This window comes from Aquarana catesbeiana, linkage group LG09 (assembly GCF_042186555.1).
Source record: "Aquarana catesbeiana isolate 2022-GZ linkage group LG09, ASM4218655v1, whole genome shotgun sequence".
NCBI lineage: Eukaryota > Metazoa > Chordata > Amphibia > Anura > Ranidae > Aquarana > Aquarana catesbeiana.
This window is the reverse complement of record NC_133332.1, coordinates 106,242,615-106,265,879: the sequence shown is the minus strand read 5'-3', so window position 1 is coordinate 106,265,879 and position 23,265 is coordinate 106,242,615. Positions and strand designations below refer to the sequence as shown.

The following is a 23,265-nucleotide window of genomic DNA, read 5'->3' as shown; positions in this document are numbered from 1 at the left end:
AATATTTACTTGTAATAGTAGATATGTTCTCACGATGGCCGAAAGTGTTTGTCACCACAAAGGAAGATGCACAAACAGTAGTCCTTACACAGGAAATAATCCCAAGATGGGGTTGCCCACTTCAAATGAAGTCAGACAATGGTCCTGCCTTCATAGCCAATGTGTGTCAAGAATTAGTGAAAACGCTGAAGATTTACTGGAAGTTTCACATCCCATACCACCCCCAAAGTTCAGGGATAGTAGAAAGAAGGAATAGGATACTCAAAGATAAAGTCAGGAAAGCCACAGGGGGAACCTTCAACGGATGGAAAAAGGTACTTCCTGCAGTCCTTGCAGAGGTAAGAATAACTCCCTCTAGAACCATGGGTTACTCTCTGTTCGAGGTCCTGATGGACAGGCCTTTCCCCACCCCATGGGCTAGACAGCCATTAATGTTAGAAAGAGGGGATCTTGACCTTATACAGGAGGAGTATGTTAAGAAATTGATTGAAACTTTGGACAGAGTTGAAAAACATGTCACTCGCACCTCTCCTTTTTCTTCACAGGAACCTACTCACCCTTTCCATGTGGGAGACATTGTGGTGATCCAGTAATTGAATCGTACCAGGAAGCAAGAGTATCCATTTGGACCCCCGACTACAGTAATCGCGGTTACCCGAACAGCCATTCTGGTAGAGGGACAACAGGTTTGGATCCATGCCAGTCATGTGAAGAAGGTGAACCAAACACCTAAGAAGCAAGATAAAGTAAAGAGAGGTGAAACAGGTAATACAAGTCCTCGAACAGTGAGTGAAGCAGGTGGTCAAGACTCTGAAAAAGATGACCTCGCTTATTTCACCACAGACTTCTGGGAAGGCCTTGAGCCTCCTGCTCTTGCTCACTTTGATGGTGTTCCTGCCAACATGGATCATAACTCACTGTATTTATCATCCTGAAGACTTGGGGGCCTTTAGAGGCATATGTGGCCTACCCAATAACACCACTAATAATACACTTATCAGACACAGAAGGGATGTGTATTTGGATTACGAGGGAACTAAAACTGATAGTTTCACAGGAAAAATTTTGTTACTTAAATTTAAATATAGCTATGCCCAGAAATCAGGATATAAGAAATGTTGGATATGTAGTAAGCTACATCCTAGTACAGCCTGTATTCCCTTATGGCTGTACCCCTGAATATCACCCCCTTCCTGAACGGAACACCTCCCATTGTCCTCACCAAAGTGCAATTGACACTAAGAAACAGTGACGTCACCTTTCCAACCATGGAGAGGAGTAATTTCCCTGATTGGTGTTTTTAGCTCATCACAAGGCAGAGAGGCATGTAGTCCTACAAGAATTAACTTCTCCATGTCCTCAGATTACTCCACATTCTTTGACACCTCAGATTCTACCTGAATGACACCATATATACCCTCATGAGTACTACCGCCCCCACACTGAAATTGTAAAACTACTCTCAATGCTTGCCCTTGCAGGATTCTCTAAAGGTACCCAACAAGTTCTCAGTACACAACCACTAGCCTTGGGAAACAGCACATATATTTGTTGTGGGAAGACATGCCATCGATGGATTCCTAGTGATCCCCAGGGATGGTGTTACTTGGCCTCATTAGTCCCGATAATGGGTATACTTGGAAACAATAAGGGAAGTCACTTACTTAAAGCTAGTATTCATCCTAGATACCCCCTTAAATATCGTCATGCAAGGTCATTGTTTTTGGAAAAGGACATGGCCTGGGCATGGTTCCCCTCGGGAACAGGATGGGGTATCAACATGATGAAAAGGCTAAATAACTACTCTGGGATTTTGGATGAGATAACTAGATAAAAATTCTGCTGAAATTACCAACCTTAACTTAGAAACAAGGGCAATAAGAAAGCAGCTAGAGCTTCATGACTTAGCCATTGATGGAATGAGCGCAGCACTCACAGGGTTTTGCGAGGTAACAGTATGGAAGTTCCCGATTATTATGACTTAATTGCTCAGCACAGGAAGGAGGTTGATAAACTGCAGGTTGAAGCAAGGGACCTTGCCAAAATTTGGAACCCCTTGGGCAACATGGGGGGGGGTTTGGTTTCAGTGGAATTTTCTCCTGGTTCAAAGATATTGCTATGATCATTATGATGATTTTGCTTTTTGTATTGTTTTTATATGCCTGCTTCAAGCTTGTTGTGTACATGATTTCCTGAGGTACCCAAACCCCTGACCCAGCTGCCGCTAATAAAGTGTACTTCAGCCATTATTATAACCACCAAGAGGAAAATGTCACAATGTGAAGGAGTAAGTCACGTTCATGACTTAAGAGGGGCTTGTAGTAATATGCCCAAAACCATTGTGACGACATTTTACTATGTTCTGCCATTTTGTGTAACAACCTTTGATTTGTCTAAGTCTGCACCTAAAGTATATGCAGAAATGCTTGCACAGCACTATTCCCTATGTATAGCATTGCAGTTTGGTCTGTTCTTTCATGTTCTCAGAATGTATCCATGGGAAAGGATGCAGGACTTATGACTCATGATGTTCTGATAACTCGTGATAAATGTATCTTGAAAGGTTACAGGATTGTCTAACCATATATCCTATGATATGTATGCCTCATATTAACCATATTAACCACTCCCACTTCTTATGATTTTGTAAACTGCATATAAGCTTTGTACGCACCAAATAAAGACAGACTTCCTTTGAATTCACATTGCTTGTTTTCATGGTTTCCAGCAGGTCACCGGGGGTCACGGTGACCTGCTGGAATTAACCAAGGGTGGTCCACAAGAAGAAGTAATTTCCTTTCAAATCCCACCTTTCATAGGGTATCTAATGCCGCGTACACACGGTCGGACTTTCTATCCTACTTGGTCCGGCACACTTTCCGACGGACTTTGTCCGCCAGGTGCGCCGGACTTTAAAACGGACGGACTTGCCCACACACGACCGGACTTTCCGGCGGGCTAAGTCCGCCCGTCTTTCCGACGGACTTTCGCCGGAGTTCCGGCGGACTTTCAGAATGAACGGACTTGCCCACACACGGACAAGTCCGTTCATTTTGAACGTGACTCAGGTGCGACGGGACTAGCAAAGGATGTCAATCTTGCCGCTTTTATCGGCTAGATTGACACCTTGCGAGCCCCGTCGCGGGTCATACCAGGCCCTTAGGTCTGGTATGGATTATAAAGGGAACCCCGCTATGCCGAAAAAACGGCGTGGGGTCCCCCCTAAAATCCATACCAGACCCCCGATCCGAGCACGCAGCCTGGCCGGTCAGGAAAGGGGGTGGGGACGAGCGAGCGCCCCCCCCCTCCTGAACCGTACCAGGCCGCATGCCCTCAACATGGGGGGTGGGTGCTTTGGGGGAGGGGGGCGCCCTGCGGGGCCCCCCCACCCCAAAGCACCTTGTCCCCATGTTGATGAGGACAAGGGCCTCTTCCCGACAACCCTGGCCGTTGGTTGTCGGGGTCTGTGGGCGGGGGGCTTATCGGAATCCGGGAGCCCCTTTTAATAAGGGGGCCCCCAGATCCCGGCCCCCCACCCTATGTGAATGAGTATGGGGTACATGGTACCCCTACCCATTCACCTAGGGAAAAAGTGTAAGTAATAAAACACACTACACAGGTTTTTAAAATATTTTATTAAACAGCTCCGGGGGGGGGATCTTCCTCCGGCTTCGGGGGTCTTCTTCCGGCTTCGGGGGTCCCTCCGCTTCATCTTCTCCCGGCGTCCGGTTGGTTCTTCTCCGCTCTCTTCTCCCGGTGTTCCTGTTCTTCGGCCGGCTCCTCTGCTGTCTTCAAGTAGCTCTCTTGCCAGCAGAGGTCCGGACTTCTGGGCTTCTGGGCTTCTGGGCTTCTGGGCTTCTTGTCTTCTCTTCCCCAGATGTTGACACGACGCTCTCTCCTGCTGGACTGCTCTCCGAGGGCTGCGTTGTGACTTATATAGGCGGAGACCCCGCCCCCTTTTGATGTCACAGTCCCTGGGCATGCTGGGACTGTGACGTTTTAGGGGGCGTGGTCACTGGGTGATGTTGACCACGCCCCCTAAAACGTCACAGTCCCAGCATGCCCAGGGACTGTGACATCAAAAGGGGGCGGGGTCTCCGCCTATATAAGTCACAACGCAGCCCTCGGAGAGCAGTCCAGCCGGAGAGAGCGTCGTGTCAACATCTGGGGAAGAGAAGCCCAGAAGCCCAGAAGCCCAGAAGTCCGGACCTCTGCTGGCAAGAGAGCTACCTGAAGAGAGCAGAGGAGCCGGCCGAAGAACAGGAACACCGGGAGAAGAGAGCGGAGAAGAACCAACCGGACACCGGGAGAAGATGAAGCGGAGGGACCCCCGAAGCCGGAAGAAGACCCCCGAAGCCGGAGGAAGATCCCCCCCCGGAGCTGTTTAATAAAATATTTTAAAAACCTGTGTAGTGTGTTTTATTACTTACACTTTTTCCCTAGGTGAATGGGTAGGGGTACCATGTACCCCATACTCATTCACATAGGGTGGGGGGCCGGGATCTGGGGGCCCCCTTATTAAAAGGGGCTCCCGGATTCCGATAAGCCCCCCGCCCGCAGACCCCGACAACCAACGGCCAGGGTTGTCGGGAAGAGGCCCTTGTCCTCATCAACATGGGGACAAGGTGCTTTGGGGTGGGGGGGGCCCGCAGGGCGCCCCCCTCCCCCAAAGCACCCACCCCCCATGTTGAGGGCATGCGGCCTGGTACGGTTCAGGAGGGGGGGGGGCGCTCGCTCGTCCCCACCCCCTTTCCTGACCGGCCAGGCTGCGTGCTCGGATCGGGGGTCTGGTATGGATTTTAGGGGGGACCCCACGCCGTTTTTTCGGCGTAGCGGGGTTCCCTTTATAATCCATACCAGACCTAAGGGCCTGGCATGCACCGCGCTCACCGCAATAGGAAGATTTGTTTTTCCTATTGCAGAGAGCGCGAGATGCAATACCCTGCCCTCGCGTCGTATCTGGTCCGTCGGACCAGCCTACACACGAGCGGGCTTTCCGTCGGACCAGCACACACACGAGCGGACTTTCCGCCCGAAACTGAGTCCTACGGAAAGATTTAAAACTTGTTTCAAATCTAGGTCCGGCGGGCTTTTGGGAAGAAGTCCGCCGGAAAAGTCCGCCGCCGCCCACACACGGGCGGATTGTCCGGCACACTCTGGTCCGCCGGACCAAGTATGCCGGAAAGTCCGACCGTGTGTACGCGGCATAAGGCTAACTGGACCTTTTTTAGATGACTTTCTCAGTCTTGACTAAAGACAATTATCTAGGTAAGTTCCTGAGAATTCCTTATGGAGTCTCAGGACTTTGTCCGTGGCTTTCTGAACGGTGACTGAGGCCCTTGCAACCTGATTGACATTCTGGCATACTGTCATAACTCCTCTGGTGTGACAAATGCAGCTTTTGTTCTCCTTAGCCTCCATGGAGAATGGGATCTGCCAGTAACCATTCATTAAATTGACAGTAGTAAACCTGGGCTGGACCTAATCTTTTAATTAATTAATCTTCCCAGACAAGCATGTAGTTTGGAGACATCATTTAACTTTTGAAAGTCATTACAGAATCTCCAGCTTCCATTTGGCTTAGGCACTACATTTATAGTGCTTGACCAACTACAGGAGGACTCCTCAGTGTTCCCAAAGTTCAACATACCTTTAAGCTTTTCCAATATAATCTCATTGTGGGCTTTAGGTATGTGGTATGGTCTCACATTCATGCAGATGTCAGTGATGGGGGAACTGCACATCCACTCCGGGTTGCTGGCTACAGTGTTAAATGATCAGTCTTAAATGCGTTCAACAGAGCACAGATGCAATGTCAGGCTCCTGCAGACTCTCAGTACACTGTCTGCCTGTACCTTCTGTACAGGTAGACAGTTACTGAAGAGCAGGAAGAATCAATGAACTATGAAATATCTCACCAGTACCCTCTCAGTTCAATGAGAACTACAAGCCATCTGCCTGTCAGGGAAATGGCCATAGGACTGGCAATGTCGCCAATACTCATCAGGGCTTCACCAGACAAATCTTCAGGAGCACTGGCGTACGCAGATGCACGATGGCGCTAACGGGCGTACGCAGATGAGCTACGGTGCTAACAAGAGATCACTGGCTGTGATGCTGATGCCCACTGCCTATATAAACCCACTGCTGAGATCCCTGAATTACTGGATTATCGTCAGCTCCCCTGTTGTTCCCTGTGTTCCTGCATTCTAATCTTGGACTTCCCGTCCTGTTGAACAACCTGGCTTATCCTGATCTCCTGGCTTGACCCCTGGCTTATATTCTGACCTACTTCTGCCTGCTCCACTGCTTGATCCTGGCTTGGCTCACCGACTCTGCTTCTGCCTGTCTTACCGTGAAAGACCTCGGCTTGTTCCAGTGACCCTGCCTGAATCCTGAATCTGCTTAAGGACTGATCTTACTGTGTATGACCCCTGGCCTGACATCTGATTCTCTTACCGGATTTTTCAGCTACTCACTACATCTGGCTCCTTTCTAGCAAGCCTGCCACACAGTGCATCCAGCTTGCTTCAGCTACTCCACGGTGATCAAGTCATTAGGCCACAGCCACCTGCAAACCCTGCTTCTTTGAGCACTGCATTCTCTGTTCCACCTTCAGGGTTGTGCTGCACTCAGCTGCAAGGGGAGCCCTCTCAGCACCTTGGTCTCCAACTAGACTTCTGACACTGCTGCAGTGACAGATGGGAGCTGTAGTTTATTCATTTACAGAGCTATGTGAATGAATGATGCAGATGTCTGGGCGGAGCCCCACACAGCTGTGCTGTTTTTCAGTTGTGATGGTGGGTGCTGGGAGAGGATCCCCTGCCCACTGTCAAGGGGAAGGGGATTAGCGGTGCTGGGGGGAGGTTACTGAACATATTACACACTAAATACGGGTGTAACATGTAACATGTTCAGAAAGATGAACATATCCTTTAATTATGAATGTGCTGCATTGGGAAAAAAATAGTGAAGGTCTGATTTTAAAGGATAAGTTCACCTTTCGTAACATGTTACATGTTACACCCACATCCCCCACGCTCCCCAATCTGACAGCTAGCGGGTGATCTTCTCCCTTTCCACTAGCTGTCACATTTCGATTTCGGACGCGATTTCAGAGACATCTGTGCAGGTTTCGGTGCAGCGCCGTAGATGTGGTGTCGCACTGATTAGGACGGTGCAATTGACGGCAATTGCCGCCGATTTGACATGCCACATCGCATGTTAAAATGCTCCAGTGTGAACCAGGGCTCTGACCTTGCTTACACTTAACAAATAGAATCAGGCCACTGTGGTTTTTATAAGTTCAAGAATTTAATCTATATAGGCAACAAACAAATTATTTTTAATTCATATTTTCTGCTAGCTTGGAAAATAGTGCCTAATAATCAAAGGTATTTAAGAAGAGCAACACTTAGATCTTTAGGTAGTTGTCACTTTGGCTTTGATGTGTTACTGTTTAATTCACCATCACTTTTGGATAAAAAGGATATGAACAGCATGTACTCAGCATGTAATTTGCTTTTCATGTAGAAAACAGAACTTAGATTTTGAGCAATATTGGATTGAGATACTAGGCTTTTAGCTGAATTGTATCATCAGCTTCAGATTGTGACAATTCATGAGCTTTATAAATTAACTTGTCAATGCCAAGAACACGGATATGCTACTCTTGGTCCTTGGTGAAGTTTAAAAGCTTTAAGCAGTCATTTTAATAAATCATATCTGTGGCTGTGTTTAAAATAAAAGGCTATACATCTATCCAGTCATTCTCAGTGGATTGCTATTTATTGAAGTTGAATTACATGTTTGTCTCAAGTCCACTTTTACTTTGAAAATGAAAAGCAGGGCAATAACCACCTTACAACTTATTATACATTTCCTTTAAATTTGTATTAGCTCTTTAATCTCAGCTCCAGACAATTTTTTTTGTGTGTGTTTTGGATGGAGTGGGAAAAGATAAGAACTTTTGTTAGATTTATATTCCTGTCAGTTTCTTTCACTTCCTATATAAAGCAATAAAAGCATGACAGAGTTAGGTTTTTGTATTATAACACAAACAGACAAAAAATTCCCAGCACACTTACCAGCTAGCCTCCAAAAAAACAAAAAAAATTGACTCTGCCTAACAATTCATGTTAAAAATAATTGCACACAGGGGGGGCGTGGGCTGCTGCGGACTGTAATGGAGGCTTAAGTCCCTAACTCCTCTCCGCTTCTCAGATTCAGAACAACTCGCAGCGACCGTCCAACCCCCAATCCAGCTACACGGAGGGGGTAAGGACTCAGGACCATCCCGGGCATGTACAAGCCACGGTATAATCCGCCTGCACCCCGCCCTCTCACTGATTATTTCAGCAACGCGGCCATGAACTCGGCCCAAGATGGTGCTGGTGCCCGGAACAGAAGAAACAATCTGCCCTGCTCTTTGGCTGTGGAGACACAGAGCACCGCATCCCGCCTGGAGGATTCCCCTGCCATACTCTTCAGGGAGGACACCAGAGATGACATGGACATCCTGCCCTCACCTAACATCCCTGCCTCGATGCAGGGCACGAAAAGAGGTAAGAGGCTGGCATCCTCCCATGCTCTCTCCCGTAGCAAAGATCCGCAGCTCAAAAAACAGCTCTGGGCTAATCTGACAAATGAAGCTTCTGACACAGCACACATCCTGGCTCTAGCAGCCATCCCTGTGTCAGACAACCCTGTGTCAGAAGCCATGCTAAAATCCATGCTGCTGACCCTGAAAAAAGACCTGCACAGGGAAATATAATTGTCAATCTCTCAAATAAATAACAGGTTGGATTGTTTGGAAGAAAGAGCTGATGTGCTAGAGGAAAACATGCATGACAATGCTAAAGCGCATAATGAGCTGTTAGATGCACATGATTACCACGCATCAGAAGTACACCACATTAAATTGAAATTGGCTGACTTAGAAAATTGCTCCTGGCAAAAAAAAATCACATTTAGAGGTTTAATTTTTAATCTGGGCAATGAGGGGTCAAGACTAGGTACCACATCCCATTGGGTACATGAGAATACTTGGTAAAGAACAAGCGGGACTTTAAAGGTACCAAAAATAATATAAAATTAAGTTTATAAAATTATACATTTTATTGGACGTACGTTTATTTAAAATGACAATAAATGTTCAAAAGCACAATATTGTGATGGATGTGATTAAGAAATGTGATCGTGGTGAACTGTCTATTCCAATACATGCTTTATATGCCTAACATATATGTATCAGCTTCTACGCCTAATAAGCCTTAAGACATATTTTTCTGCAAAGTTCACCCTTTCCCTTGTTGCTGTGGAACTGAAGAGTTAACAAAAAGTTCCCGCCTGCTTCCGAGAATACATTCAGAATATAACAACATAACACCAATGGATTAAAAAAAGCAAGAAATGCTGCAAGAACAAGTTACTTCCTCAAATGTGCACCAGCTAAAAGCCAAAACTTTGTCACATACTTTGCACTATATGTATTTTTATATTTGTGGTTTGTGTACGCCAGTCTTGTTGACGTATCTTAAACTTTAATGGAATTGTATAAAAGTCTTCAGAAGGGAAATATTAAACAGAAGTTTTTTATTCTGAACTGAGAGTCAGCCTAATCACCTCAGAGCATGCATGCTTTTATATTCAGTCTGATCAGGGGTAGATATAATGATACCGGACTTTTGTTCTGAATCCAAAACATTTTGGCACCCGAACGTGGGGCTCGAGGCTAGGGTCCCAAGGGATAGCCGATCGAGAAGGGACCGGGCCAAGCTAACACGGAGACAGGATGGAGACTGATCACCTCTGAAAATGTTAAGACACTTTTGATATCTCGTATATCTAGTCTTCTGTTTATCCTGTACCCGTGGCTGGTCAACCTCTGTGCCCATATTGGCTTCCTGCGGCCCTCAAAGACAGGTAAATATCTTGCCTCGAGTCTGTTGATATAATAAGGAACCTGCAATAATATCTACCGCCTGTTTTGTTCAGTTCTGTTTTGTTGATCGATCAAGTGTTTTGTGGTGGCTGTTGGGAATGAGGGATTGCTTATATAGTCACAGATGAAATTTGTAGACATGGTTTAACTTCTCCTGGGAAATATATTGTGCATTAAAACACGGGAAAACCAGGAGGAGGCGTCAGGGCGTGGTTAAACTCCTCTTGGGGAATAAATAATTGTGTGGTAAAGCACGGGAAAACCAGGAGGGGGCATCAGGAATACGCCCAGCGGTGGCATGGGGATCCCGTGAGATCTGAACAATCCTGTATTTCTCTATGGTTGTCACACATCTTGCTGTTGGTGGTAATGTCATGTCCTAAGTGTGTTTGTGGTCTGTTATTCGGAATACATGAAGAGGGTTGGGGGTTGATGAGGTGGTAGAGCCAGGGTATAAGAGGGAAATCCTTGGTTACAAACCCCTACTGCCACATGCTGCGCATTTATTGTTGTTCATATTGAATGTACATTATCCAGTCAAAATTGTTGTTGGCAAATCATTGGAAGTCATAGGGGCTCAAGCTAGGATAGCAGGACAGGGGGACGAAAGGTGCCCCTTACAACCTCAACAACCAGAAGGGCTTGAAGAGGTTGAAAAAGACAGAGTGAGAAGTTTGGGCTTTGAGTTGGAACATGTAAATAACATTTGAAGTGGTGCAATATTGAATATTAACTGCTGTACTCCTTATTTGTCTGTTAAATGTCTTGTTGAGAGTAATAAGTGGTTACTTACCAGAAAAGAGGAAATCAAGTAGTCACCTACCACCCTATAATGGCGTCTGGTCCCCAAGAAGTACACACTGCCCTTCATCTACCGCCCCTCTGTTCCAAGTGACACCTCACCCTGTGGCAACAGGCCCTATGCCACCGCCCCCTGAACCGCCCACACCGAAACCTACCCACATGTTTTTGGTGGTAGAACATATTACAATCAAAGTAGCATTTCAATTTATGTATAGGATGTCTTGAATATTTCTGAATATTTAAGTCTAGAGTCTGACTTTAAGGACTGTTTTAGTTGTAGTTGCCTATCCTTGAATTATTAAAGTCAAAAGGTGTTTCTTTCCTAATAACAGCAAATGTAGCAAATGTGCTATATTTATGCAAATGGTTTTAATTTTGTTTAAACTGTATTAGCAATAATTGGGGATTTTAAAATGTTTAATTTCAACCAAATAAATATTTAAGAGTATTATAAATAAAGAGGAAGTTATGTATTCTGGGCTTTATGCCAGATGAAATGTGGTTCATAAACAAAGAGGAAGTGATTTAAGGTTGCTAATAATTCTATGCACTAGAATCACACACGTGTTTGGTGATTTCGGCTCCATTCACATCTGAGCGTTTTGTAGCTTGAAGCTTGAAAAAATCAATGATTCTCTATGGAGATGGTTCACATCTCCACTCCAAAACACCTGAAGCCAATATGTGTACAAAAAGTCACACAAGAAAAAGGCGAATATGTTGAGAAATATCACAACAGAATAGCACAAATGTTTACTGATTTGGGTTTTAGCCCACTGACCAAAGCACATAGACACATGTTAGCTGCTGCATTTGTATCATGTCTTAAAGAGTCAATCCGAAAGGGTTTGATCCTATCACGCCCAGAGTATAGAGTAATGGATCTTGAGACATTGTTATTAGTAGCAAAAGGCCTAGAATTTGCACAGAGCAGCAATAAGGTAGCTCCTCTCATGATGGCCTCTGACACACCATATCTGCGCCCATCAGTACCAACTCCACGTGTCTGCTACAACTGCGATAGACCCGGCCATTTCCAAAGGGAATGCCGAAGCCCCCGGAAATTCTCCCACAGTCAACCAAGCCCCAACCATGGTCCACATAAAAGCGCTCAGTACTAGGGACATGACAACCCACCTCGCCCACCACCCGCCCTTCTCTGGATCACATGGACCTTCTCTGCAAGGAATCAGGCAAGCTCGTGTCACCTGCCCCTGCCATGGTATCCTCTGGAGACTCAGGAGGCCCTCTTGCAAAAATAATCCTCCCCATTGAGGGCCGTCCCACCATTTTTCTATGTGACACAGGTGCGGCCAGGTCTGTATTCAGGGCAGAAGAGTGACCTGATACCTCATTCCTATCAAACATTGATATAACATGCGTGGGGGTTGATGGAACGCCCAGGAAGAACCCCTTAACCCGCCCCCTACAAATTGGCAATTTTCCTGACCTACTAGCAAGATTTGTGGTCTCGTCCACATGCTCCTTAAATCTGTTAGGGGCTAATGTCTTGTCCAGACTCCAGACTTCTATTTCCTTCCAACCTGATGGTGGTGTTCTGGTCACTTCACCACTAGCTATCGAGGATGCCTCAGCACTATGTTCCGTCCCCTTTCTATTACCCCTGGCTGCACAAAGTGAGGCCGAAATGCCAAAGGAAATCTTGGACTGAGTCCCCACATACCTGTGGTCTAGAGGGCCTGAGGATATAGGACACCTGAAGGTGCCACCAATCATGGTGCAACTGAAACCTGGAGCCCCCTTACCCAGAAAACCACAATGCCCATTGAAGCCATTTCAATCTGCATCCATTTCAAAGCAGGTCGAAGTCCTCTTGGCAAATAGAGCTCTGGTACCTTGCACATCTCCGTGTAATACACCACTATTTCCAGTGAAGAAATGAACCACAAAAGGAAAACCAGAGAAATATAGACTGGTACAGGACCTTAGGGCAGTGAATGAAGCAACCGTACTGGAAATGCCCATCGTGGCCAACCCCCACACCTTGCTGGCAGGAACACCTGTAAAGCACAGTGCAGCTATCAAGGACTTAATGGATGCCCTACTCCTCTCAGCACAAGTGGCTATACTTAAGGTAAAGGCGCACGGCAAGCTGGTTTCCAAAGAAGCACAAGGCAATCACCTGGCAGATACCGCTGTGAAACAAGCTGCAGATGGAATGCGAGAAGTGGTCAGCGGAGTGAATGCACCCATCCTGGATGACACAATAGATACCCCTGAAGCCACCATGATTCTACAAAACCCTCCTGTGGACAGGACTCACCTCAAGGAGCCTACCATGACGGCAAAGACCACGGCAAAAAGACTTTTAACAGAACTAGTGTGCAGATATGGTGTCCCAGAGGTAATAAAGAGCAATCAGAGGCTGGCTTTCATGGCTTCAGTGACCAAGGAAATATGAGCAGCTTTGGGGGTCACATTAGCTTTCCACACCCCATACCATCCTCAGAGCAGTGGGAAGGTGGAAAGATTAAATGGCACAATAAAATCTAGAATACTAAAAATGTCTCAGGAAATGGGAATGAGTTGGCCAGACAGCCTACCCATTGCCTTATTCAGTGTTAGGTACACTATAAGGGGAAACCATGGTCTGTCACCCTATGAGATATTGTTTGGTTCAGCCCCCAGACTGGGTTGTTACTTCCCACAGCAATCACAGCTCCAATCTGATGTATTAACTGATTATGTGACTGCCGAGAATTAACCCGTATCCGTTCGCAAGTGTTTTCTTCCATTCCAGATCCTGAGTTAAATACAGGAATGCACAAGCTGGTTCTCGGCGATTGGGTCCTGGTAAAGAAGTTTGTGAGAAAACACACTCTTGAACCCAGATATGATGGTCCTTTCCAGATTCTCCTAACAACTGCCACATCAGTCAAGGTGGCCGGGAAAAACACGTGGATACACGCCTCCCACTGCAAGAAAGTCCCTGTACCTGAGGAAGAGGCTGAGGGGACCAAATGATTCTGTATATCCTTTTCATAGTAATCATTGCTCAGGCACAAGAGGTAGCCATCAAGCAAAAAGATGGTATAACTCAATTCTGGTATAACTCATCCAATACACATGTTGCCACTTTTATATCCTCTTATGAACAGATAATTCCAGATACTATGTACAAGATCCAGTCCTGGGCTGAAACAGTAAGACCCATGGTTGTGTATGTATGCATCACTGACACCTATTGGGGTAACAACTGTGATTCCTGGGGAGCAGTGGTTTGAAACATTGGGGGTACAAACTTGAAAACACCCTAAATAGAAAGGATAATAATGGGAAGTCACTCTTGTATAGAATGACAATCAACAAACACACAGATCAGCCTTACACCAAAGAGTTTAGGCTGACCATTGAGAATCCTAGACCAGGAGACAGTGGGACCTATGTTCTGGGCCTATGGTGGGGAAGTGGGTATCCCAGTTTTAGAAAGCCTTTCCAACTGAAAGATATGTTCAATAACCCAGAGTGGGGAGTTCTCCAATCCACATCTTGCTCAAACCCCCTGAGGCCCCATATACAGACATTAAAGGACATGGTGGCCATTGCAGACCCTACCTTTGAGGATACTATGGCTGCAGAAACGGGGTTCTCAGATGTCAACTTGTGGCTCGAGTGGATGAGGTACAGTGCAGGGAAACACAATAAGACCAATTGCTATGTGTGTGGGGGGGCTAGACCACAATTAGGAACGGTACCCCTAAACATACCCCCAGAACATGAGACATATTTCCTCAGCCTATTTACCAACACAACCACTGACCACTCCCTGTGCGAACATTGGAAGAAGGAATATCCCATAGTCACCAAGACCCCCAAGCCAGGAGAAGGTATCACCATATATCCTGGCAATTACACATGTTATGTACAGTATCAGGGAGTGGGGAAATCTCTTGGGAATTTCACTAAGGGTTACTGTGGATCTTATAGTGAGGTGTCTGCAGATATGGTGCAAAATCAAGTCCAGTCTTTGGGAGATGTGTACTGGATCTGCGGAGGCATGAAAATTAGAAGCAGGACAGTGGACAGGAGAATGTGCACTGGCCAAGGCCATAATGCCTCTAAATATTCTCTCAGAGAACCCAAAGCCAAATACAAACAACACACCCTGACCTAACAGGAGGCGTAGGTGTGCCCCAGCAGGAAACTTCGACCCTCATGTATACATAGATGCCATAGGGGTCCCTAGAGGGGTCCCAGATGAGTTCAAAGCAAGAGACTAAGTAGCAGCAGGGTTTGAGTCTCTGATCCCTATCATCACTGTAAACAAGAATGTAGACTGGATAAATTACATCTACTACAACCAACAAAGGTTTGTTAATTACACCAGAGATGCACTCCGAGGTTCAGCTGAACAACTAGAACCCGCTTGACATATGACCTTCCAAAACCGTATGGCCTTAGATATGGTCCTAGCTGAAAAGGGGGGTGTGTGTAAGATGTTACCTGAAACTAGTACATGCTGTACTTATATCCCAGATAACACAGGCCCAAATGGCAAATTGACTTTAGCCATCCAGAAACTTGGGGATTTGTCTAAAGAATTAAAGAAGAACCCAGGGCTCTCCAAAGCCTGGGATCAGTATTTCACCTGGATCAAGGAGGGTGGCAGGGAATTTTAACACAGATCGGAATAGCCATTCTGATAATTCTAGTGACCCTAGCTGTCATGGTCTGCTGTGTTCTTCCCTGCTTTAAGAAGTGTGTAGAAAAAGCTGTTGACCAATCTACTGCCATGTTTGTGAACCAAGAAATACTTGATGATGATGAAGATTATGTAAGACTTGACGATGATTATGTGCTGCGCTCTGTTACAGCCGTTACAGTCACCTCCCCCCGTGATGCAACGCCATAGGATTACAGGGACAGACAGCACCTGACTGCCCCTCTCCAAGCTGTATCGAGGGGGTTAGTGAATTAGTCACTGCTCTTCTCTATATACAGCTGAAAAGAGTTGCAGAGGAGAATGGGCCAGGGGAGTTGGACTTTTAGTATGAGGCACAGTTTGAAATAGAGAGTTTCAAGGGGGGACTGTGATGGATGTGATTAAGAAATGTGATCATGGTGAACTGTCTATTCCAATACATGCTTTATATACCTAACATATATATGTATCAGTTTCTACGCTTAATAAGCCTTAAGACATATTCAGATTTTTCTGCAAAGCTCACCCTTTCCCTTGCTGCTGTGGAACTGAAGAGGTAACAAAAAGTTTGCGCCTGCTTCCGAGAATACATTCAGAATATAACAACATAACACCAATGGATTAAAAGAAGCAAGAAATGCTGCAAGAACAAAAGTTACTTCCTCAAATGTGCACCAGCTAAAAGCCAAAACTTTGTCACATACTTTGCACTATATGTATTTTTAACCCTTTCATGACTAAGCCTATTTTTTGACATTTGGTGTTTACAAGTTAAAATCCATATTTTTTGCTAGAAAATTACTTAGAGCCCCCAAACATTATATATATATATTTTTTAGCAGAGAATCTAGAGAATAAAATGGCAATTGTTGGAATATTTTATGTCACACTGTATTTATGCAGCGGTGTTTTAAACGCAACTTTTTGGGAAAAGGGACACTTTCATGAATTTTAAAAAAACAAACAGTAAAATTAGCCCAATTTTTTTGTAAAATGTGAAAGATGATGTTACGCCGAGTAAATAGATACCAAACATGTCAAGCTTTGTAATTGCACGCACTCGTGTAATGGTGGCAAACAACAGTACCTAAAAATCTCCATAGGCGACACTTTAAATTTTTTTTTACGGTTACCAGGTTAGAGTTACAGAGGAGGTCTAGTGCTAGATTTATTGCTCTCACTCTGACAATCGCGGCAATACCTCACATGTGTGATTTGAAGACCGTTTACATATGCGGGGGCGACTTCCATATGCATTTTCTTTGCTGCGTGAGCTCACGGGGATGGGGGCGCTTTAAATTTTTTTTTCTTATTTATTTTATTTATTTTTATATGAATAAATTGTGTTAAAAAAAATTGATTACTTGTATTGCTGTCACAGGGAATGTAAACATCCCTTGTGACAGTAATAGGTGGTGACAGGTACTCTTTATGTAAAAGACCCCCAATCCCTCCTTTGCACTTCAAAGTATTCAGATGGCCATTTTCGGTGATTCTGAATACTGTGTATATTTTTTAAACCGGTGCCATTGGCAGCCAAGTAAATGGGAAGTGACGTCATGACGTCGCTTCCGTATTTACTATTAGGAGGCTGGAACAAAGCCACTCACAGCTTCCTTCCAGTCTGTCCCCAGCCGCCAGAGGCAGCCGATTGGTCATCGGGCCTCCCGATGGAATGGGAGGCCAGTAAGAGCGGCGGGAGGCCCCCCTCCCGCTCCTCCAGTATAACAGCCAAGTGGCTTTTAGCTGCATCGGTTGTTATAGCTGGAAAGCCAATAGCCAGCTCTAAAAAACAGTACCAGGATAATGCCTGCAGCTGCGGGCATTATCCCAGTATAACCCCAGAAAGCCGAGTACGCACATCTGCGTACGCTCGGCGGGAAGGGGTTAAATTTGTGGTTTGTATGCGCCAGTCTTGTTGACGTATCTCAAACTTTAATGGAATTGTATAAAAGTCTTGTGAAGCGGAAATATTAAACAGAAGTTTTTTATTCTGAACTGAGAGTCAGCTTAATCACTTCAGGGCATGCATGCTTTTATATTCAATCTGATCAGGGGTAGATATAATAATATCGGACGTTTGTTCTGAATCCAAAACACTATTCATACAGCATGTGCAAACACTTCTTACTCGACATGTTTCTCACATAAGAGCTTCCTCAGGAGGTTTTGAAAGTGTTGCATGGAGTTAAATAACAAAAGAAACGGACAACAATGAAAAATTGTACATAAAGATTTTCGTGACAATCGTGTCAAAAAATCACATACTAGATCATGAATCATGATTGTATACCTTTTACCAAAAATAATAATAATAACGAGCTGCGAATGCATGCCTAACAGATACTTTTATTCAGAATGATACTTGAATTAATCGGAAAATTCTGATTTCTAGACTGGAGCCTGAGCATAGGGAGAGGATAAAGATTCTGAAAAGTAAATCCATATGTAAGTTTATTAACTTTATGGCCCTAATTGATTAGACCAGGGTCATAAAAAAGGGTTAATTGGTAATTTTAAAGTGAGGCAAAATTTACCTTGTTCACAGTTTCAACAGTGTAGAACCAATGCGATCTTATTTGTCCCCAAAACAGTGGAAAATGGTTTATTGCTGTGATATCTGGTAGAGGAACAGCAGATGGTATTTGCTGCACCTAAACAAGACCCAGATACGGACCAACAGCATACCTGCTGCCAAGTCTGTTTTCCTGGGAAATCAGCCAGCAAACTCCTAGGAGAAAAACAAATTGTTTCATTTTAGTAGGGATTTCTATCTGAACATCTGAGACTACCTACATACACTCACATAGATTATTCCTGTTCCGGATGAGGGCTGGAGCCACAGGGTCAGTTTGAAAGGAGGCGGCAGCACTTTAGAGGAATAGGTGGAAATAAATCATCTATGGCTGAAAACAAAGTAGCCTCCTTTCCAGCAAACGCAGGCATATATTGACCAGTGGAAACCAAGCTCCCCTCCCCAAACGGAATACAGCCAGTGATAATATTGCAGCAGCGAGGTACTTACATGTGCCGAAAGTTCAAGAAAGAGCTTGCTATGAAGGGGGAAAGGAGAGGAGAGACAAACACTCTCTCTCTCACACTTTTACTTGCGGAGGATGTCCCAAGTGTCAATTTATAAATACTGACAAGAATGTCATTTTACCCAATGGACAGAGGTATAGACCTTCCCATTTTGCAAACTGCGGCACTTAAGGGGTAGTCTACTTATTGACATGCCCATGTGGCTGTTTCTGTGTAGGTAAAACAAAGCTGGAACTACACATATGGATGGGCAGACATATAAACAGCATGCGTACCTGCAACCCTGATCTACCTCTAGGCAGACACGCCCAAAATTTTTGGAATTTTCCAAAAATCAAATTCCTGGTATTAGATCGGGTACATCCTAATAACAGGGGGGGGGGGGTGACTGGGACAAGATCCTACTACAAAAAGAGACCAGATGGATAGTGGCCTTACAAGCCACCTTACCACCTGGTCTAAATGATTGCATCAGTTACCGACCTTTCCTTGAGGGATTTACATCGGGTACATGGGAGGGTCTGGGATAATTTGGGATGAACTGAACGATGAAGTATTAGTCCAACATATCTCTCTTTTTCTGTCTTTTTGTTCCTTTACTTTTCCATACAGGCAAATAGTTATATCACCTACAGGTGTATCTATCCATCATTGCCATCCCTCTTTACACATTCTATATTATCTATATTATATCCGATATTTAATCTACTAGGTTTTGAGTTGGCAAGCCTTATTCCAACCTAAACAAAAGATTTTTTTTTTTTTGGACATCTGCATACCGCACATTGTATATGCATCTGGTGTCATGCACCTGCAGAGTTCACACTAATTATTAACACTAACCCATTGCATCATATCTGTACATTTATTCACATGTGCAATTAGAGGGGGGTAGTTGTTGATCTTTTCTCATGCTTGAGCCTTGCGGGATGCATGTCCCAAAAAATGCATCTGCATTGGGAGTGATTCCATGTGAGATGACACTAGTTGAGGCACTGTTTTATTCCCACTAGATGGCGCCAAAATATAGGCTATTTCTTGTGATATTGTTTTTTAGTCCCCTTCGCTATGCTCGGTTTGCTCTCTTTCTTTTGTCCTATCTTTTGTTTCTTCTTTTGTAATCTGTTTTCTGCTTTGGTGGAGCTGCCCCTTTTATTCCAGGTATACAATAAGATAAGCGATCTATGTTCCTGTGGGGAGACTTGCTGTTGTGCTCCTCCCGGTCCCCATCCTATCCTAGCTGGCTCTGATCATACACGTGCATTGCGCTCCACTGACACCTACGTCAGTGGGAGGGGCCTCGCACGCCTTGGCATTCACTCCCTTCCCCCTCGCAGGCATTACGTGACATACCCCCAGGCACATGCGCCGGCGTTCGGCGCTAACATATAAACACAGGGGGATATCCATCTGATCGCAGGCACTTAGAGAAAGGCAGCACGCCACACACCGCAGCGGGATGCCTCCAAGTAGGTTTAACTATATTTTGCAATATCTATATATTTCGATTAGAGACCCTCTGGCCTCTCCAATGATATGTAATACCCACCTTTTTTATTGTTATAGGTAGGATACACCTACCTTGGGACACTTGGACATTTCTCAGTCTCTCACTGAGCCCATATTCCAGGCTCCAACGACAGCTTGTCCCATGTTCCTTGTCCTCGATTTTTGGGTAATTGTATTGGACATTACATAGTGTTTATTCATACTTGGGTTACACTCTTAGTCTTTTTCTTTTATCCTTTCTCATTTGGTTATACATCTTGATGCAGTTCATTCTGGCATATTGGAATATGGAACGCTATACTTACAGGGCCCCCTTTTCCTTTCCCTTTCTCCCCCTCCTCCCCCTCTTTCTTTGCTGAGTGTGGGTCCACACTGACCACATTATTACTCTGTTGGGTTCCCCTTCAGAATTCTTGCACACATATATACTTTAAAAAATAAGGGGGGAACTCACGCTGCCTGTCACCATAGATTACTATATATGTATTATTTTTTGTCTGTTTCTATTTCTATTCATTTTATTTTTATTTTTTTAGTATCCTGAGCTGGCTCTCCTGCCACTCAAGATACCTCTTTCTGGTGTACAGATGCCGTATATGCATTGCACTTAAAAAATTCTTTCATCAACCTAGCTTGACGCCCTCGCAATACCTGATTGGATCTATTCGCCTCTAGTGCTTCTTTAACATGGAATCATTCCAGTGGGTACTTGATGTCATATAATTTCTATTTATCATCTTAAGCACTCATCTACTTATTTATTATTTCCCACTTTTTTATTATTTTTTAATTTTTTTTCATTTTCTATTCATTCAATTTTTTCTGTTAGCATATTTATTTACCTTTCATTTATATTTTTTCTTTTTGGACTACAGCTCTTCTAACACTATTTACGTTCCAAATGGATGCTCTTTCTGACATGTCTTTTTGCATTTTAGAATCAATATTTTTGTAAATACATCCAACTCTCAGCCCCTGATGAAGGTATCTGAATGTTGAATACTGGAAATGCGTTGGACTTTAGGGGACACAACCCCTTGGAGAGTACTTAGAATGATTTGTATTTGTGCATACTTCTTCATGTCTTCCATGTGATGCATTGTATGTATTGTTATGTGTTAATGATGCATGTTTTTTATATTATATATTATTAAAAGATATATTTTTTATCATTGAGGTGGTGGTCTGTTAAAGTCCCATTTAGGGGGTTATTCTTTCTTGCTCTCTCTCTCTCACAAATTTACTGTCAGTGCATGGTGGCGAACCACCACACTTTAAAGTCTCCCCGTCACTACAACGTCTGATGTCACCGGCGGGGCGCGAACGTGTTCACAGAGCCATTGTGCATGTCTGGAACTCTGACGGTGGATGTGACCTCACACTTGATCGTGCGTGGTCACAAGTCGCCACTTTGGAAAGTCCATACTTGGCAGGCAAGTAGAGGGGATTTAGAGGAGTACCTGAGTCAGTTAAGACAAACAAGATCACTCCATACCTGCAGCAACTATTCTCACATCTGCTTCCTCTCCTAAATGCATGGGACCTCACTATTGATCAGGCCCATAGAATAGCCAAACCAGCACACCTTGCCCCAGATACCCCAAGAGATATACTGGCGTTGATACATTATTTTCATGTGAAGGAACAAATTCTTCATGCTGCCAAAACCACTAAACCTTTACCGGCGCCATACATCAACATTCTGCTGTTCAGTGATCTCTCAAAAGCTACCATGAAAATGCGCAGAGCCTTCACTCCAATCACCTCCATCCTTCAAGAGCGTAAAATCATTTATAAATGGGGCTTCCCCACCAAATTGTTGGTTACTTACAAGAAACAAATAATACCAATCCTTACACCCAAAGATGGGTATAAAAAGTTGACCAATTGGGGGTTTCTTCCTCTCCCAACCAATGCAACAGGGGGCGTATGGGCTCCCAGTCGAATACACCAATCTCTCGGAACCTGGCACCGGATAAAGACATAGAATAACCGCCACTAATGCCATTGGTCCCATGCCTGAACCGGATCCAGCAGGGGCGAAGATATATCTTTGAATCCACCCCCTCAGTTTGTTGTTTCTTGTTGATATCGTTGCCTACTGATATACTGTGATACATCTTCTAACAAGTTATAATAATTTCCACTTGTTTATCTTCTGACTAACTGCATATCTTGTCCCTAATTTGTATATAGGTACTTTGATTTGATACTCCTATTGCGCTAATTTGACAAACATCTCCAGTGTGGTCTCGCTCCCTCCGTTCCCATCCTCAAGTAATATCTATCGCTATGGCCATCACAATTACCTCGCTCAATGCCAAGGGATTGAACTCCCCCTTCAAGCGTAACCTTCTATGGAAAGAAGCCCTAATCCATCAAGCAGACATGTTTTGCGTGCAAGAGACACATTTCTCCAAAAATAAATCCACCACATGCGCACATAAACATTACCCATATTGCTTTTTTGCCAGTGCCCCTAAAAAGAAAAGAGGGGTCATGATCACGATCAGCTCCTCTGTCTGTATCACACTACACCATTGTGAGTCAGATGGCAAATACTTGATCCTCTCTGCGACAATTGAAAATCAACGCCTTATTTTAGTAAATCTTTATGCGCCCAACACAAAAATCAAAAATCTTTTTACACAAAACTGATTTCTAAACTAGCCCCTTACAGATCTAACCCGGTAATAATATGTGGAGACTTTAATGACATTATTGACACATCTCTCGACACCTTCAATCCAATCAAAAGAAAGCCTTCTGCACTATCCTCTTTACTGAACAAAGAGGACTTATATGATCCCTGGAGGTACTTACACGGTGATGAGTGAGACTACACCTTTTATTCCCATGCCCAACACTCTTATTCTTGGATTGATTTGTTTCTTACAGATAAATACCTACTCCAATCAGTTACGGAAGCAAGTATAGGTGTATTTACCTGGTCTGACCATGCACCAATATCAATTAAACTATTCACCCATACCCAATCCCCAAGACATACTGTCTGGAGACTAAATTACTCCTCTCTCACCAGCCCGGCACATGAAAATAATATCCGAGCTGAGATTGAGAGCTACTTTGAAAAGAACATACACTCAGTTGATGATCATTCTATTATTTGGCTTGCGCACAAAGCTTCTCAATGAGGCCTGTTCATAAAAATGGGGGCTCAGGAAAAGAAAAAACATTCAGTCACTACAGAGAATTTATTAAAACAAATATGAAGACCTTGATAACGTAAACAAACAATGCCCACCCCCCAAGATATCCCTAGAGCTAAAAAACCTCAGGTACT

General features: G+C 44.4%; 1 protein-coding gene across 6 annotated transcripts in view; it reads right to left on the bottom strand.

Moving 5' to 3' along the window:
• The window catches only part of HTR2C (5-hydroxytryptamine receptor 2C), a 1,278,729-nt gene that overhangs the window by 709,386 nt on the left and 546,078 nt on the right, over positions 1 to 23,265 (bottom strand). The window contains exon 3 of one of the 6 annotated variants that reach the window (XM_073599118.1): positions 558 to 729. The exons of the other annotated variants lie outside the window; for them this stretch is intronic. The gene's annotated coding sequence lies outside the window, so the exon portion shown is untranslated. The remainder of the gene's footprint in view (positions 1 to 557; positions 730 to 23,265) is intronic. 6 annotated transcript variants of the gene reach the window in all.